The 16,362-nt window shown below is 38.8% G+C and overlaps 1 long non-coding RNA gene across 1 annotated transcript; it reads right to left on the reverse strand.

The window, feature by feature from the left end:
* Positions 1-11,420: 11,420 nt before the first annotated feature.
* On the reverse strand, positions 11,421-14,888 carry LOC119881820. The gene is made up of 2 exons (XR_005440421.1): positions 12,003-14,888; positions 11,421-11,646 (listed from the first exon to the last, which is right to left on the reverse strand). It is a non-coding gene; the product is annotated as an uncharacterized LOC119881820 (long non-coding RNA).
* Between the last annotated feature and the right edge of the window lie 1,474 nt (positions 14,889-16,362).

Below are 16,362 nucleotides of genomic sequence, written 5' to 3' on the forward strand. Positions count from 1 at the left end.
TGTATCAGAGACCGTGGCATGCAACAACAAATGCTGCCTCTGTCTATGGCTACATTTCATGACTGAATACATAAACAGGTCAACAACAAAGCCTATACATGATGTAAACACAGAGGACCATCATAAACTCTTCTCCTTGTTAGCAGTCCGGATTTTTTGCACATTACTATACATAGGTTGTTACAGTCGATTCGGTGGGACGTCGATACTGACGTTTCGACGCTATGTTGAGATCCCAAGCACAGACATTTCGAACACTGCTCCAAAGCGTGGTTCAAACGTCAAGTCGCGTGACCATAGTGAAGCTTTGGTGCGTTTCACCCTGCACTTCTCTGCTTGATTCCACAGTGTTGGAACAAAAAAACATCAGACTCTAACTCATTTGACAGATATGTTCCAAGGACACAAATCATTTGATTTTATTGGAGCGACGTGCTGTAGTATATCTGCACCGTAGGCCAAAAAAATACTTTTTTGTTGCCAGCAACAAATGTTCCATGTCACCAAATTTTTCCAAGGCTGGCGATGTCAATTATGAAAAAAAACCCGACTCAGTCACAGCTGAATAGTTCTGAATAAAATTCTTGACATATAACAAATGTGAGACATTTTCCGCTTTTCATTTATCATTCTTGAAACAACTTCAACTTTAATCATTTAGGATTTCTAATCATTACACCTCATCACTGCCATCACTCATATTAATTATTATTACACTAGGGCCTGTATCTTTCCTGCCAATTATCATTACACCTTTGTTAATAAGCACTGTATAATACCGTAGATATCCACATTTATTATTAGGCTATATTCTTAGATTGGTATACTTTATTATATCTCTACTCACTAACTTCAACTACCTACCCATTATTTCTGTTCCTTTTTCCTTAGAGTATCTGCAACAAAGAATCACCCTCGTAGATCAATAAGGTATTCCGATTGGAAAATGGATAGGGTAGTGGTGGTTTAGTGTGAGAGATGTGGGTTTGATTCCCACTGTGATACATGTGTACACTAACCTTTAGTTACTCCAAGCTGCGCCCTCTGACATAGCAATTGTGAGTCGCTTTGAGAAAGCGTCGGCTAAATGAGTGATTACTTATGAAACAGCACACAGACGTGTTTATAAACAGATTTTATTGCAATCCCCATCTGCTGTCTCTGACAATCTGAAAGCGTTTGTTGTATGGTGATTCTCCCAAATCCTTGGTCATGTATTGATAAAACATTTAGAATCGTAAACGCGGGTCAGTCATTGTTTTCAATGAAACCCTACCAAGATGTTTCGATATCAAAAGGGACCAGTAGGTGTCACCGTGGAGACGGGTGTCAAAGTTTCGAAGCCTCGACACAATTGCTTCAAACATAAACATAAAGCCTCGCTTTGCTCTTCACTAATATACACACACGTATGTTCATGAATGTGTCAGTGTCCTGTAGACATTTTGTACCTCCCAGTTCTTCAGGGTGATAAGGCTCTGAAGCGCTGGGCGAGGTCCAGTCCTGGGTTCACCAGAACCTGTCCTACTGCTGCCACTTGCTGGACACAGGCCATATTGCTACACAGGGAGAAAGACAACTGTATGGTTTATACTGATGTGCAAACTGCATTATGCTCCTGTTCCCTGCTATGGTTATCTATCAGTTCACTAGCTGATTCTTCTTTAAACCATTCTTCCCTTTAAATATTTTATGCTGGTGTGCTGATTGAAAAAATAAAAAGCGTCAAAGATTTTAAATGACAGAAATGAAATCAAATGTGATCATCTGCTGCATTTTCATGTAGTAGATTGCTCTTGATTAATTGATCTTTGGGTTTCGGACTGTTAGTCAAACCACAAGACATCTGATGAAATCACCCTGGGCTGTAGTAAATTGTAATGCACTTTAACTGTTTTCTGATGTTATTTGACCAAATAATTAATCATCTACTCATTGTAATAATCGGATATGACAATAGTCAGTTGCAGAGGTGAAAAGAAATGTCAATATCTTGCTCTGCATATGGTTTTTAGTTATAATATATAAATAAATATATAATTGTCTGCATGAACACAGCCAGTCAGTTTGACAAAGCTTGAAGGACTGCAGTACTAGGGCTCATTTCAATTAGTCAATTCACTGAGCTAATTGATGTTAACTGGTGAAACTTTTGACGGATCCATCCACCTTCAACCACTTATCCTGCGTACAGGGTCGCGGGGGGCTGGAGCCAATCCCAGCTGACATCGGGTGAAAGGCGGGGTACACCCTGGACAGGTCGCCAGTCCATCGCAGGGCCACACATAGACAGACAACCACTCACACTCACAGTCACACCTAAGGACAATTTAGGGTCACCAATTAACCTAGTCCGCATGTCTTTGGACGGTGGGAGGAAGCCGGAGTACCCGGAGAGAACCCACGCAGACACGGGGAAAACATGGAAACTCCACACAGAAAGTTTTAGATCAACAGACAATCTATCTGACACCGCAAATCAACTTTAGACCTGCAGACATCAGAGAATTAAGGCTATTTTCAAAATAATGTACTACGGATGGTGATATAATCACGATATAACAAATGTCTTAACATAACATAAAACAAACTAATGTTGAAAGCAACTAACTCTCATGGATAAGTATTACATCAGACAAACGTCTTCATATATTAGAAACCAAAATTTTATTAACCTTACAGCTTGCTCAGAGATAATATATCATCGCCCAGCCCTAAAACATTTTTAATGAGTAACTTTTCGTCTCGCTCAGTGGGAGACTTCTGTGGTGTATTCTGCTGTGTATTTGATGATGAAGTGTTTGGTATAACTTCAGTATTATCCTTGTTAGTAAGTTGGCCCACAGCTGCAGCTCACACACCAGCCACGTTTCAGGCTACCCCGCATCGTTCCGTTACCAGCTGTGACTCGGCTGATGCTAACTGTTAGCCTACAATACAAGAGACAGTACACGATACCAACACACGACGGCGAAGACAGCAAACCGTAGCGGCCACACAGTTACTAACCTTAGGGTCTCCTGGTTCTGTTCCACGCAGCTCTCACTTGGGACTCTCCGCCGCCGCCGTCTTCTTCTTCTTGCTGCTGCTGCTGTTGTTGTTGCATCTTCTTCTTCTTTAGGGTTTAATGGCGGTTAACCAGTTTAACGGTGCATTACCGCCACCAACTGGACTACGGAACGAGAGATTAAGCAGGAAATAAATAAAATAACCAAAACACAACACAAACAAACAAAAATTTAAATTAAATTATTTTATCTAACTCAGTTTCTTTAAGAAACTTAATTATATGACAATATATCTGGCCTGCTGTTTTCCCCAAGATACCTGTCAATGAGACATCATGATGTTTTGCCTTCCTTAATGACTGAAAGAGGCGTTCCTTCTTGATCTCCTACACTGAAGGAGAACATGTTCAACTGTTTCTGGTTGGTTACAATATACATTTTCCAGTTGGGTGCTTGCCTATTTATATAACGAAAGGATGAGACCTGGATGTCGTATTCTCAAACAATTAAATTTCTTCCCTACGTTTCCAGCCCACCGTCCTCCCAGCACCAACCTGTCTCTGTACATTATATAGGTGCCTTCCAGTTTCACTATTGTCCCAATGCTCCGGCCAAACTGACTGTACATACGTCCTGATAAATGTCTTAGCTTCATCTTTAGTTAATGGGGTTTTTAGGTCTACATATTTGATTCTGAGTGCTCCTTTGGCCAGAATATCCACTCGCTCATTTCCCTTCACACCAACATGAGCAGGAACCCAAAGGAAGCATGTGGATAAGCCCTTTAGCTCCATCCTGTATAATATAAGGAGTATGTCATTGATGATATTGGATTTAACTGATGATTTGCCAGATTTAATACTCATAAGTGCAGACAACCTATCAGATGCAATAACAGTATTATTTGTTCCCCTCTCTTCTATCTACTGCAGGGCCAGTAATATTGCAGTCAATTCCGTGGTATACACTGACACATGATCTGATATTCTTTTCTTAATATATGACTCACTTGCTGGGTATAAACTGCTGCACCTGCATGTACTGTATATATATTTGTAGAGCTGCTCTGCTTGCTCCCAACTCTTGTCCTGACAGACAACAAAGTATATTGATGACCTTTTTACATTTGATCTCAACTTTGTCTAAATGAATTTTCCATGTGAGCTTCTCATCAAACCAAACTGTTTTGCTCAAGTTGTTGTTCATGTAACTTCATGGAAATTGGTGTGACTTTATGCCGCCTTGAAAAACAATCACCTGTGTTTTTGCTACAGATATTTTGAATCCCCATTTATTTGCCCATTTTTACACAGCAACTATTGCAGCTTGTATTTTCTTACTGACGTGCAAACATTGTGGCCTCTTACCCACAGAGCCCCGTCATCTGTGTAAAAAGATTTCCCTGCGCTTTGTTCAACCTGAGAGAAAATGTAATTTATCATTATGTTGAATAACAGCCGGCTACACACACTACCTTGAAGAGTCCCATTCTCTACCTTATATACACTGGAATATTCTGCGCCTACTCTTACTTGTATTTTCCTATCAAATAAAAAGTTCATAAAAATAAGTTCATAATTATATGTTCCATCACCAATACCCAATGACTTCAACTTAATTAGTAACCCTTCTTTCCAGAGCATATCATATGCTTTTTCTACCTCAGAAAATACAGCTATCAATATTTCTTTGTTGGTCTGTGCTTTCCTGATATCTAATTCTAAGCACAATACTGAATCCCATTGTATTCCGACCCCTATGAAACCCACTTTGGTATGGATACAGAAGAGCTTTACTCTCTAGGAAATATGTTAACCACTCGGTGACCATTCGTTCCATAATTTTGCATAAATGTGAAGTTAATGCAACAGGTCTTTTGCTAGAAGGTCTGACTGATCTTTTCCTGGTTTTGGAATGGGCACTATTATTGCTTGTTTCCAAGCTAAAGGAAGTTGGCCAATATCCCAGACTTTATTAAACAATCCCAACACCATGTCCAGTGCACTATCTGTCATGTGTGCCAACATTCCATAACATACACTATCTTTCCCTAGAGTGGTCTAACAAGCACTCGTAATTGCTCTTCTTAGCTCAAACATATTAAACGGTAGATCTAACGGCATCTAACAAGTTAGATGACATCTACAGACAAAAGGCCTCACTTCGCATGTAATGAGTCTATATAATATATTAGTTTCACCTTTTAAGTTGAATTACTGAAATAAATGAACTTTTGCACAATATGCTAATGTTTCAAGTTTTACCTGTATATTATTAAAAAACAAATCTATATTTTTTCAGAATTGGTTTAACAATAATCTTCTTTTTGTAAAACAGTTATTCAACTCGTAAGGTTTTCTAAATAACTATTCTGAATTCTTGTCTTGTTGTACCATCCCTGTCACTCCGAAAGAGTTTGCTGTTGTAATGGACACCATTCCCAAAGGTGTGATAATGTTATTTAAGGGTAACACTGAACCATTTCTTTCTTCCGGTCTGTTTTGTTAAATGACACTATGATAGGAAAAATATGCTTTTTACCCAGCCCTTCAAGCCGGAAAAGAAGATTAGGTCCCTTTTTCAGAAAGACATTGCCACCATCCCGTATGTAATCCATTACTGGGGAAGATTTGTTTCAAATGTCCAGTGGAAAAAGGTTTGAACCATACCCTCAAAATACTTGATCACAAACAAACATCGAGACGTCTGTTTCAAACTTCTCCATTGACGCTACCCAGCAAAACATTATTTGCAAAGTCTGAGAAATGACAATGACATTAACTGCTCTTTCTGTGGACTTCATTGTGAAACAACCATACACTTATTTGGAGCTGTCTATGTACTGTTATTTTTTGGGCAGACTTTGCACAGTATATCAGCTGTAACATTTCTGCCCATTTTTCTCTGCTGTACAAAGATGTGCCGTTTGTTTTTTATGATGTCTGCATTCTAAAACAAAAACTCATAAATCTCTTCATTATTTTGGCAAAATTCCACATTCACAAAAGTAACCGCAAACCTTTATTTAAAGTATTTATGAGTGAATTGGAATAATACATACAAACTACTCAGCACTCTACAAACCCCAAAGACTTAAAGACTCTCGATATATGTAAACTTCTTAATTGCCTGAACTGCTGATTATTTTCTTTTTTATTCTTTTTTTATTCTTTATTTATTTATAGTAACCCTGGTCTATGTTTGCACTTTGTACTTTTGAATTGCAATAAAGAGGGAAGAAAGAAAAAAAGTATGGGGTTACCAGGGGAAGCACGTAAGCGAGAGAAATATCACGGCAAATCCGTGTATTAAGAGAAAGAAAACAGTAAACAAACAAGCATCGACAATGCTGATGTCAAAATGGTTGAAAGTTTTCTTAACTTAAGATGCTGCATAGAACACAGAGGAATGCAATCACCTTATTACACACTTAGTTTATTTTTTTATTAACTATTTATTTTAGTTTTTGCTTAATGATGCTATTAGACCAGAAATAGTGTATTGATTCATTACAAATATTATTGACATTTACCTTTCCTCCACTCTGCAGGGTAAAAGCCTGCAGGACTTAAAAATAACAAAAAATAAAAGTGCGCAATGTGTTTCAGCATCATCAAGGTAACGTGATAAAGTGGCAAAGGGCTGTCCTTTTCCTGTTTACAACATTTTGAGCTATCGCAGCCTCTTGCACTCAATCACTTTCCAAGAGATGTCAGTAAAGTCTGTGAGGGTTCAGGGCTTAGGGGGGACATTGGGATTGGGCCCATCTCTCCTAACTCATTCATCAAAGGTAGGCATATTCATAATAATGTGAGACTAAAATTGGATATGCTTTACTACCAATGTCTCCTAGAATCGGACAGTCTCATTTTATTTATTGATTTTTTTAAAGCCTTTGATTCCATAGAACACTAAAAACTTTGGATTTGGAGATAAGTTTTGCAAAATTATTGAATTGTTTTACAATGATATAATCAGTTATATTTCTTTGAATCCAGGACTGACCCCTAGAATCAAAGTGTCTCGAGGAATAAGACAAGGGTGTCCAATATCACCAAAACTCTTCATTTTAAGTACTCAGATATTGGCCTACCTAATTGTAAACCATCCAGAATTTAAAGGGATTAAGGTTTTTGATTATGAATTTCGTTTAAGTCAATTTGCAGATGATACGGTATTCTTCTTAAAGGATAAGTCAATACTTGGGAAAGCTTTAAACATAATCTATCTTCTCCAGGGCATCAGGCTTAAATATAAATCTAAACAAATGTGAATTACTACCACTGTACCAGTGCTCAGACAAACATATATCACCCATCCCCGTTAAACATGAAGTTAAATACCTAGGCATAAACTTAATAAAAGAACTAAAAGAAAGAGAAAAAAGTAATATTAACGAAAAAAATTAAAATATGGGGAAAAAATTAAATCATTGGATGATGAGAGATCTGTCAATTTTTGGTCTGCTGTCCAAATCTGAGGGTATCTCAAAATTGGTTTATCCATGCCAAGCTTTATATATCTCTCCCCAAAACATCAAAAAAGCGAATTCTGTAATATATAATTTATATGGCGAAACAAAACGCACTATATAAAAAAATCACAACTGGTCAGAGAAAATAACAAAGGAGGTCTGACAACACTAGACTTTGAATCCATGGTGTTTAGAATAAATTGGATCAAAGCCTTTATGTCACAGACTGACTCAATTTGGTTTCATATCCCCAGAATCATATTTAAGAAAATGGGAGAGTTAGAATTTTTGCTAAAATATGACTTTGAATTTAATAAACTACCTGTGAAGGTGTCAGAATTCCACAAACAAGTACTATTCTACTGGAAGATGATATTTTCCCACAATTTTACTCCACATGACTCCATCTTGTGGAACAACAGAACAATCACTATTAATAGGAAAACCTTATTTAACCCAATTTGGTATAACAAAAATATTGTTTTTGTAACAGACCTAATGGATGACAGTGGTAGGATTCTTCAGTTTAATACATTTAAAGACAAATTTAAAATCCAGTGCTCATATAAGGAATATAGCACAATATGTAAAGTAATACCACTTCCTCTTGTGAACCTAATCCAAAACACGCTCTTACAATCAAACGTACAAGTAGTCTTGCCAGAATTAAAGATTGGACAAATGCAAATCAGCGATAGGAAGTGCAACAATAAAGCTATTCGCAAAGCCTTTCATGATTATGCAAAAAAAGCAAATATTAAAACAATAGATAATAACTACTAATCATAGATAAATATTTAAAATACCTGAAATGGCCGATTTCTCCAAAAATAAAAGAAATGCAATTTAAAATTATTAATGGGTATTATCCAGCCGCAGAAACATTGCAAAAAAGATTCAGATTTGAGGTTGACCTCTGTTGTTTCTGTCTGGTGGAGCCAGAAACTACTGAACATCTTTCTTTTCATGTCAAATTACATTACAGTTCTGGCAAAACATGAAAGACTGGCTTAATGTCAGAATAAAGAACATAAATAACTTTGAAGCACAGCAGATTTTATTATACAACAATAACCTGTCCAAGGATATATGTGAGATGGTTAACATTATCATAATTATGGGAAAATATCACATTCACGTATGCAAATGGAAGAAGCAAAAACCTATGTTGAATTGTTTCAGGAATGGATTAAAGAATTATTTATCTTCCTTACTAGTATTGTCGGACAAACACCAGCCAATACAAAAATTGTGTCACACTATGCTGCAATATTTAGTGTTCAATTAACGATAAACAGATACATATCACCTGGATTACCTCTATTATAGGTCTGGAGTGATAACTGGTGTTCTCAGAACTCAATGTAACTTATCTGTAGTTATATACAAGCACCAATATGTCTACTCTCAGCTAAAACTTGAGATAGTTTTTGTTTTGTTTTCTCTGGTTGTTTATTGGAAAATGAAAAAATCTACTACCTTTCGTATGTGTAACAAGACTCTCAAAACTACAAGTATGACATAGTAAAGCTACAGTGACACAGAAGGAAGAGCTGAACAATAACTGTTGAATGAATGGAAATAAGGTGCCTTGATTATAATTTCATAATTATCTATTTTTGTTAAATTTTTGCCCCACTGGCTCCTCCTCCTCCTCCTCCTCCTTCTTCTTCCTTCTTCTTTGTTGTTAAATGGTGGTTGGCATCTAACTTTTATGGTGCCTTACCGCCACCTACTCTCCAGGAGTGTGGGCCGGAAATAAATAAAACCATCACAACAAAACTGAAACAAAACCAAAAAATAAACTATACCTTTCTGTCAGTCCTGTGTCCTTTAAGACAGTGGTTCTCAACCTTTCTCACGTCAAGGACCATTATACTGACACAAATTAGACCCCGGTCCCCACTTTGAGAACCACTGCTTTAAGAATCTAAATAACTGTATTAATGTAATTTATTGACCTTCCCAGTAATAAGTTCCGAAGTGAATTCCCTTGACACCCTAACCACAGCGTAGGAGCCATTATACGTGAGGGGGACATGGCCCCCCCACATTTTGAAATCTATGTTTTGTCCCTCTTACTTTTTTCGGCGATTTTGGAGTTGGCTCATGGCCAGGCGGTTTGAGTGACTAGTTAATTCATCAATCACACACTCTGCATCATACATGATTAAACGGTTGAAACGCGGACAAAAATCATGTAGCCTATAGAAAACATGCGTCACAAGGCAAATGTGGTGCTGAAAAGTTAAAGGAGAAAAAAAGAGTTAGCTCGAGGCAGGTGCAGCAACGTGCCTCAATATTACGTTTATTTTGTGCTGCTCTTTTTGTACCTGAAGAGAGCAGTGGGGACGCCTGCTGCAGGGTGGGTAGTAACTTGTTACAAGTAACGTAATTTTGCAAAATAAATATATAAAATAAAAAGTTATTGGCAGCTTTTCACGTTCCTTTTTTAAAACTGTAGCCTACTTTTACTCTTTTCTCCAGTATTTTCTGTGGGCCAGTTATCTACTTTTACTTTCGCTACATTTTCCCTTCATACCTTCATAACTTCACCAGTCTGTAAGCTGCAATAGGCTTTGTTAACCGAAATGAGCTGTAAGCCAGGCTGTGCGCAGTTACGCAGAAGAAGGCCAGGTCTCCTTTGTGGTACAGAGAGGGGCGCTTATCACAGATATGAATGAGCTGGGTTAGATGTAAACATTTAGAAAATCAGGGAAATACCTTTTCAGTTTAAGGTTTTATTGTTCTACTGATACAACTGAAATCCAGTCAGCGCACACCATGGCACTGTTGGCCTGTAAGAAAGCAGCCTGCATTGCTCTTTAACAAGCCGGCCAGCACCTACTTTCACTTTCCATTAACGCCGCATTAAAAGCGTCTTTAGTCTCTGCAGAGAAAACGTAAACTTCACACTGTAACATCTAAGTTACATGATCACTAGATTTATTCTGATATATTAACAGTATCCTGTTGTTGAAAAGAGCATCGATTTCTTTTGATGGATATTAGCCTGTTTTTTTGTTTGTTTTTTGTTTTTTACATTGGTTACTGTTTAATAGCGATTTGAACAGAATGTTGCAGGTGAAGCTAATCTTGGCTTTCACTCAGCAGCTACTAGCTGCTTTAATCAGAATCAGAAGGAGCTTTATTGCCAAGTAGTTCAATTCAATTCAATTTTATTTATATAGCGCCAAATCACAACAACAGTTATCTCACACCGCTTTTCATAAAAGAGCAGGTCTAGACCGTACTCTGTGATGATATTTACAGAAGCCCAACAGTTCCCACCAAGAGCAAGCACTAGGCGACAGAGGCAAGGAAAAACTTCCTTTTAAGAGGCAGAAACTGCCTCGACGGTTGGGGAGAGAGGCGGGGGGCCTACACAATATACACACAGAGGTACAGACAGTGAAGGTGATGTTGCTATAGACTAAATGAAAAATGGTACAGATATTTATAATAGTGTTAATGGTAACCATCGTAATGTTAATGATTATAATAACAATAATAACAACAATAACTGTAGTGTAAGTAGTGTAACACATAGGAGGAATTTGTTTTGGTGATAAGGTGCTACATGCAGACAAACATACACAGCTGACATAAATAAATGTAGAAATATATAAATATGGAATAAACAATGCAAAGAATAAAAACAAAAAAAGAATAGAGAAAAATAATACTACTATTTGCAGACTATTTATTTATCAACTATAAGTGCTTTTCAGCGTCCCCCCCCCAGGTTCGAAGTCGCACCTACACCCCTGCCCTAACCTTCTTATGCCCTCTCTCATCTATTTCTGACACTCAAAAAATCACGTTCCACAGACTCACAAAATTCACACCTACCTGATATATGCTTACCCAACAATATTTTTTGGGGATAAACCTCTAATATGTTATGAGACTGGACAGAACAGACCCAAACGCAACTCTCAGAGGGAAGGAGGTTTATTGAGAGTTTACAGAGGGGCTAGGGAAGAGGAGATGGAGGAGAGGTGGACACCGGGGGATGTGGACACGGAGGACCGAGGAGCAGGCGAGGCGCAGGCGGTGAGGCGAGGAGTGGGGGGACCCAGGAGGGCGCCGTGGAGGAAACCTGAGAGGAGAGGACCAGAGGATGAGCCCGGCCGACAGAACGGAGGACGAGGGTGAGTGAACCTGGGAGGGAAAGCAGAGAGACAGAGATAACACAGGGAATAACCGGGGGCTGGAAAACAAAGATCACTTCTGAGGTTAACCAGAGCTTGAGAGAGGTTGGCACCAGGTTGGGAGCAACAACGACCAAGCGAAGATGGAGTGGAGAACCGGGGTTGTTATACGGGCAGGGATGAGGTTGATTACTGGCAAGTGTGGCAGGCTGGGGAGGTTGCTGACGAGGTGCAGGTCATTGGCTGGGCTCAGGAGCGGAGGGAGAGAGAGGAGAACACGCAGGGGAGGAGACACAGGGAGGCAGGCAGAATACAGGAGAACAAAACAGTGGGAGAACAAAAACGAGAACAAACCAGGACACTCACCGTCAGCCGGGCTGGACCCACAACACTAATAAGTTTTAGTAACCCGTTGCTTTGTGGAAGCATAAACTCCCCACAGCAGTGTCAGATAAATTGATAGTGTGATGAAGTGGCCATCGGAAGTTAATGCCTCCCAGCAGCATCCTGACTCCTGGAGGAACGGCATCAAAAACAATCACATAATGTTTAACTGATATGGGAATTTGATATGTCGTTGCTAGGCTATAGAGTCTCTCATTAGTATCAAACAGTTGACAAACAAGTAAAATATTATTATTAAACCAATTTTCCAAAAATATTGACTTGTTTTTATAGAGAATGTCCTTATTATTCCAAATAGATTATCTGTATGGAGAGAAGTTATGTTTAAATAAGAGAGACCAGGACAAAAGCATTTGCTTATGAATCTTTGATAGTTTGGCAGGGATTTTGCTGATATTATATTACACAATAAAAGAAAGTCCAGGCTACCAATCTTGGAAAAAATTGCATTTTGAAAGAAATTCCATAACGATGAAGGATTATAAGTAAATTTTTTAAGCCAACTGATTTTTGAAGGTGTTGTTTAGAGTTATGAAGTCCAGAAATTCAAACCCCCACACCAAGTAGTGTTCATAATCACAGAGTTTTTAACAAAATGAGTTTTGTTTTTCCACAAAAAATTAAACATATTGTCAATTCTTTTGGATAACACAGTGTTAACATCCAAAGACAGAGCCAATAAGTGAGTCTGGATATGCCTTCTGCTTTAGATAGTAATATTCTGCCTCTCACATATAAATCCCAATGGTTTAATTTCTTGTGTGTTTTGTGATGATTTCTTGTATTTTGGTCTTTGGAGATAACTGCTCCAAAGTAAGTTACCTTATCCATCACAGGAATATCAAATATAGAAGAGACATTCTTGAACTGCCATTAGTTCACATTTTCGCAAGTTAAACTTTAAACCAGACGCCAGTGAGAAACCATGAATTAGTTCTATTGCAGGGGAAATCTGGGAGGCATCTCTCAGGAAAACTGTTGTGTCATCTGCGAGCTGGCTAATAATAATATGTCTATTAGCTATAGTTATCCCCTCCAAGGCACTGTTAGAGACACAAAGAGCGAGGAGAAACAGGGCATCCTTGTTTGACTCCACGTGACGCACTGAATCTAGGCGAAGTGCCAAATTTCAATTTGACTGCACTACTGCCTTTCTCATATAGGGTTCTGACAGTTCTACAGAAACCATCTCCAAAAGTTTTTAAGGGCTTTCAAAATAAAACAGTGTTCAAGTGAATCAAACGACTTGTAAAAATCAAGTAACAGCTCATTATAATCTAATATGTCCAGCACTAATCTAATGTTGTTTGCAATATGTTGTTTCCTCATGAACCTGGACTGTGATTCATCTATCAACACTTCTTTAAGTCTATTAGCAAAAATAAGGGCAAAAATTTCATAATCAGACAATGAATATGCCTCTTATCTGACACCGCAAATCAACTTTAGACCTGCAGACATCAGAGAATTAAGGCTATTTTCAAAATAATGTACTACGGATGGTGATATAATCACGATATAACAAATGTCTTAACATAACATAAAACAAACTAATGTTGAAAGCAACTAACTCTCATGGATAAGTATTACATCAGACAAACGTCTTCATATATTAGAAACCAAAATTTTATTAACCTTACAGCTTGCTCAGAGATAATATATCATCGCCCAGCCCTAAAACATTTTTAATGAGTAACTTTTCGTCTCGCTCAGTGGGAGACTTCTGTGGTGTATTCTGCTGTGTATTTGATGATGAAGTGTTTGGTATAACTTCAGTATTATCCTTGTTAGTAAGTTGGCCCACAGCTGCAGCTCACACACCAGCCACGTTTCAGGCTACCCCGCATCGTTCCGTTACCAGCTGTGACTCGGCTGATGCTAACTGTTAGCCTACAATACAAGAGACAGTACACGATACCAACACACGACGGCGAAGACAGCAAACCGTAGCGGCCACACAGTTAGTAACCTTAGGGTCTCCTGGTTCTGTTCCACGCAGCTCTCACTTGGGACTGTTTGTTTAGGAGAGTGGTAGCGCACCAATTCTCTAAACAGTGTCTGCCTTTGTTTAGTTCTTTGTTTTGTGTATCAGACTGATGACACATTGTGTCATAGTTGTTGGAAGAGCTTCTTTTTCTGAACTCTCTAAGAAAACGCAGAAAAGGAAATAGAAATTCATCAAACATTTAATATAGTTCAGCTGTTATGCCATCACACCCTGGGCTTCCGTTATATTTCAGACCTCTAATAGCTGTTAACACCTCACCCTGGGAAATACTGTAATCACAGAAATCTCTATCTTCTGGGGATATAACTTTGCAGTGGCCAATAGATTCTATAAAGGAGTTGGTAGTTGCCTCACTAATTAGAAGTGTATAACTTTCTATAGAAGTTGTTGCAATAAGAGACTATTTCTCTGGGGTTGTCAATTATTTTACCATCTACCTTAATCTGATCAACAGTAACCAGTGAGGACTGCCTTTTTTCCAGACTAAAGAAGAAGGCAGAGTTTTGCCCACCCTCTTCTATCTATTTTTTCCTGGATCTAACATATGCTCCCTCAGCTTTTGCTTTATATATGTCTTCTAATTTATTTGTGGTTTATTATATTCTCATCTCTCCTCATCAGAAAGGTCCTCCCATTGGGAATGAGAAGCTAAGTGCACAATAACTTCCTCCTCAGCTGCTCTTTTCTCCTTGGCTCGGTCACCACCGAATTTCTTGAGAAACTTCCACATCTCATATTTTAGGAGCTCCATGTTCCTCCCATAAGAATTCTGAGTTTCTGCTCTGCTCCAAAAAGTGTTGATCATTTCCCTAATTTGTAGTTTGACCTGTTCATGCTCAAGGAGGAAATATTTCACTTTATGATCAGTCATAGGAGTTACAGATATTGACTGAAATGTTATTCAATAAACATCTCGATGACGGCTAGTAGTCAATTCTAGATTGTCTTGAGTAGTCAGATCAAACTTATCCATAAAACAATTTAAAGCAGAGCTAGATAACCCAAATCTCCTTGGTGGCCAAGTGGTGGGGACATGTCCCCAGCGTCTGCCGCTGTCATCAGAAACGGACACCGCTTCACGTGACACTTCACAGGAAAGGATGTCTCATGTCTCTACAACATATTTCCTCGTTTCTTCTCTCCTGGCATGGTTTCCTTTCATCTCTCCATGAATCCCCAGTGGACAAATGCTGCATTCCAGGCAACCCGGAATTGGGAAATTTCCAACCTCCAACTACAAAAAGTACCATGGAACGCTACCCGATGTTGGATTTCCCACTTGTGAACTCGAGGAGAAAATATACAGTGGGTACGGAAAGTATTCAGACCCCTTTAAATTTTTCACTCTTTGTTTCATTGCAGCCATTTTCCAAAAATCAAAAAAGTTCATTTTATTTCTCAGTAATGTACACTCAGCACCCCATCTTGACAGAAAAAAACAGAAATGTAGAAAGTTTTGCAAATTTATTAAAAAAGAAAAACTGAAATATCACATGGTCATAAGTATTCAGGCCCTTTGCCGTGACACTCATATTTAACTCAGGTGCTGTCTATTTCTTCTGATCATCCTTGAGATGGTTCTACACCTTCATTTGAGTCCAGCTGTGTTTGATTATACTGATTGGACTTGATTAGGAAAGCCACACACCTGTCTATATAAGACCTTACAGCTCACAGTGCATGTCAGAGCAAATGAGAATCATGAGGTCAAAGGAACTGCCTGAAGAGCTCAGAGACAGAATTGTGGCAAGGCACAGATCTGGCCAAGGTTACAAAAAAATTTCTGCTGCACTTAAGGTTCCTAAGAGCGCAGTGGCCTCCATAATCCTCAAATGGAAGACGTTTGGGACGACCAGAACCCTTCCTAGAGCTGGCCGTCCGGCCAAACTGAGCTATCGGGGGAGAAGAGCCTTGGTGAGAGAGGTAAAGAAGAACCCAAGGTCACTGTGGCTGAGCTCCAGAGATGCAGTCGGGAGATGGGAGAAAGTTGTAGTAAGTCAACCATCACTGCAGCAATCCACCAGTCGGGGCTTTACGGCAGAGTGGCCCGACGGAAGCCTCTCCTCAGTGCAAGACACATGAAAGCCCGCATGGAGTTTGCTAAAAAACACCTGAAGGACTCCAAGATGGTGATAAATAAGATCCTCTGGTCTGATGAGACCAAGATAGAACTTTTTGGCCTTAATTCTAAGCGGTATGTGTGGAGAAAACCAGGCACTGCTCATCACCTGTCCAATACAGTCTCAACAGTGAAGCATGGTGGTGGCAGCATCATGCTGTGGGGGTGTTTTTCAGCTGCAGGGACAGGACGAC

This window comes from Micropterus salmoides, unplaced genomic scaffold (genome assembly GCF_014851395.1).
Source record: "Micropterus salmoides isolate LMB-PRFRI ecotype aquatic unplaced genomic scaffold, ASM1485139v1 Ms_hic_scaffold_2723, whole genome shotgun sequence".
Taxonomy (NCBI): domain Eukaryota; kingdom Metazoa; phylum Chordata; class Actinopteri; order Centrarchiformes; family Centrarchidae; genus Micropterus; species Micropterus salmoides.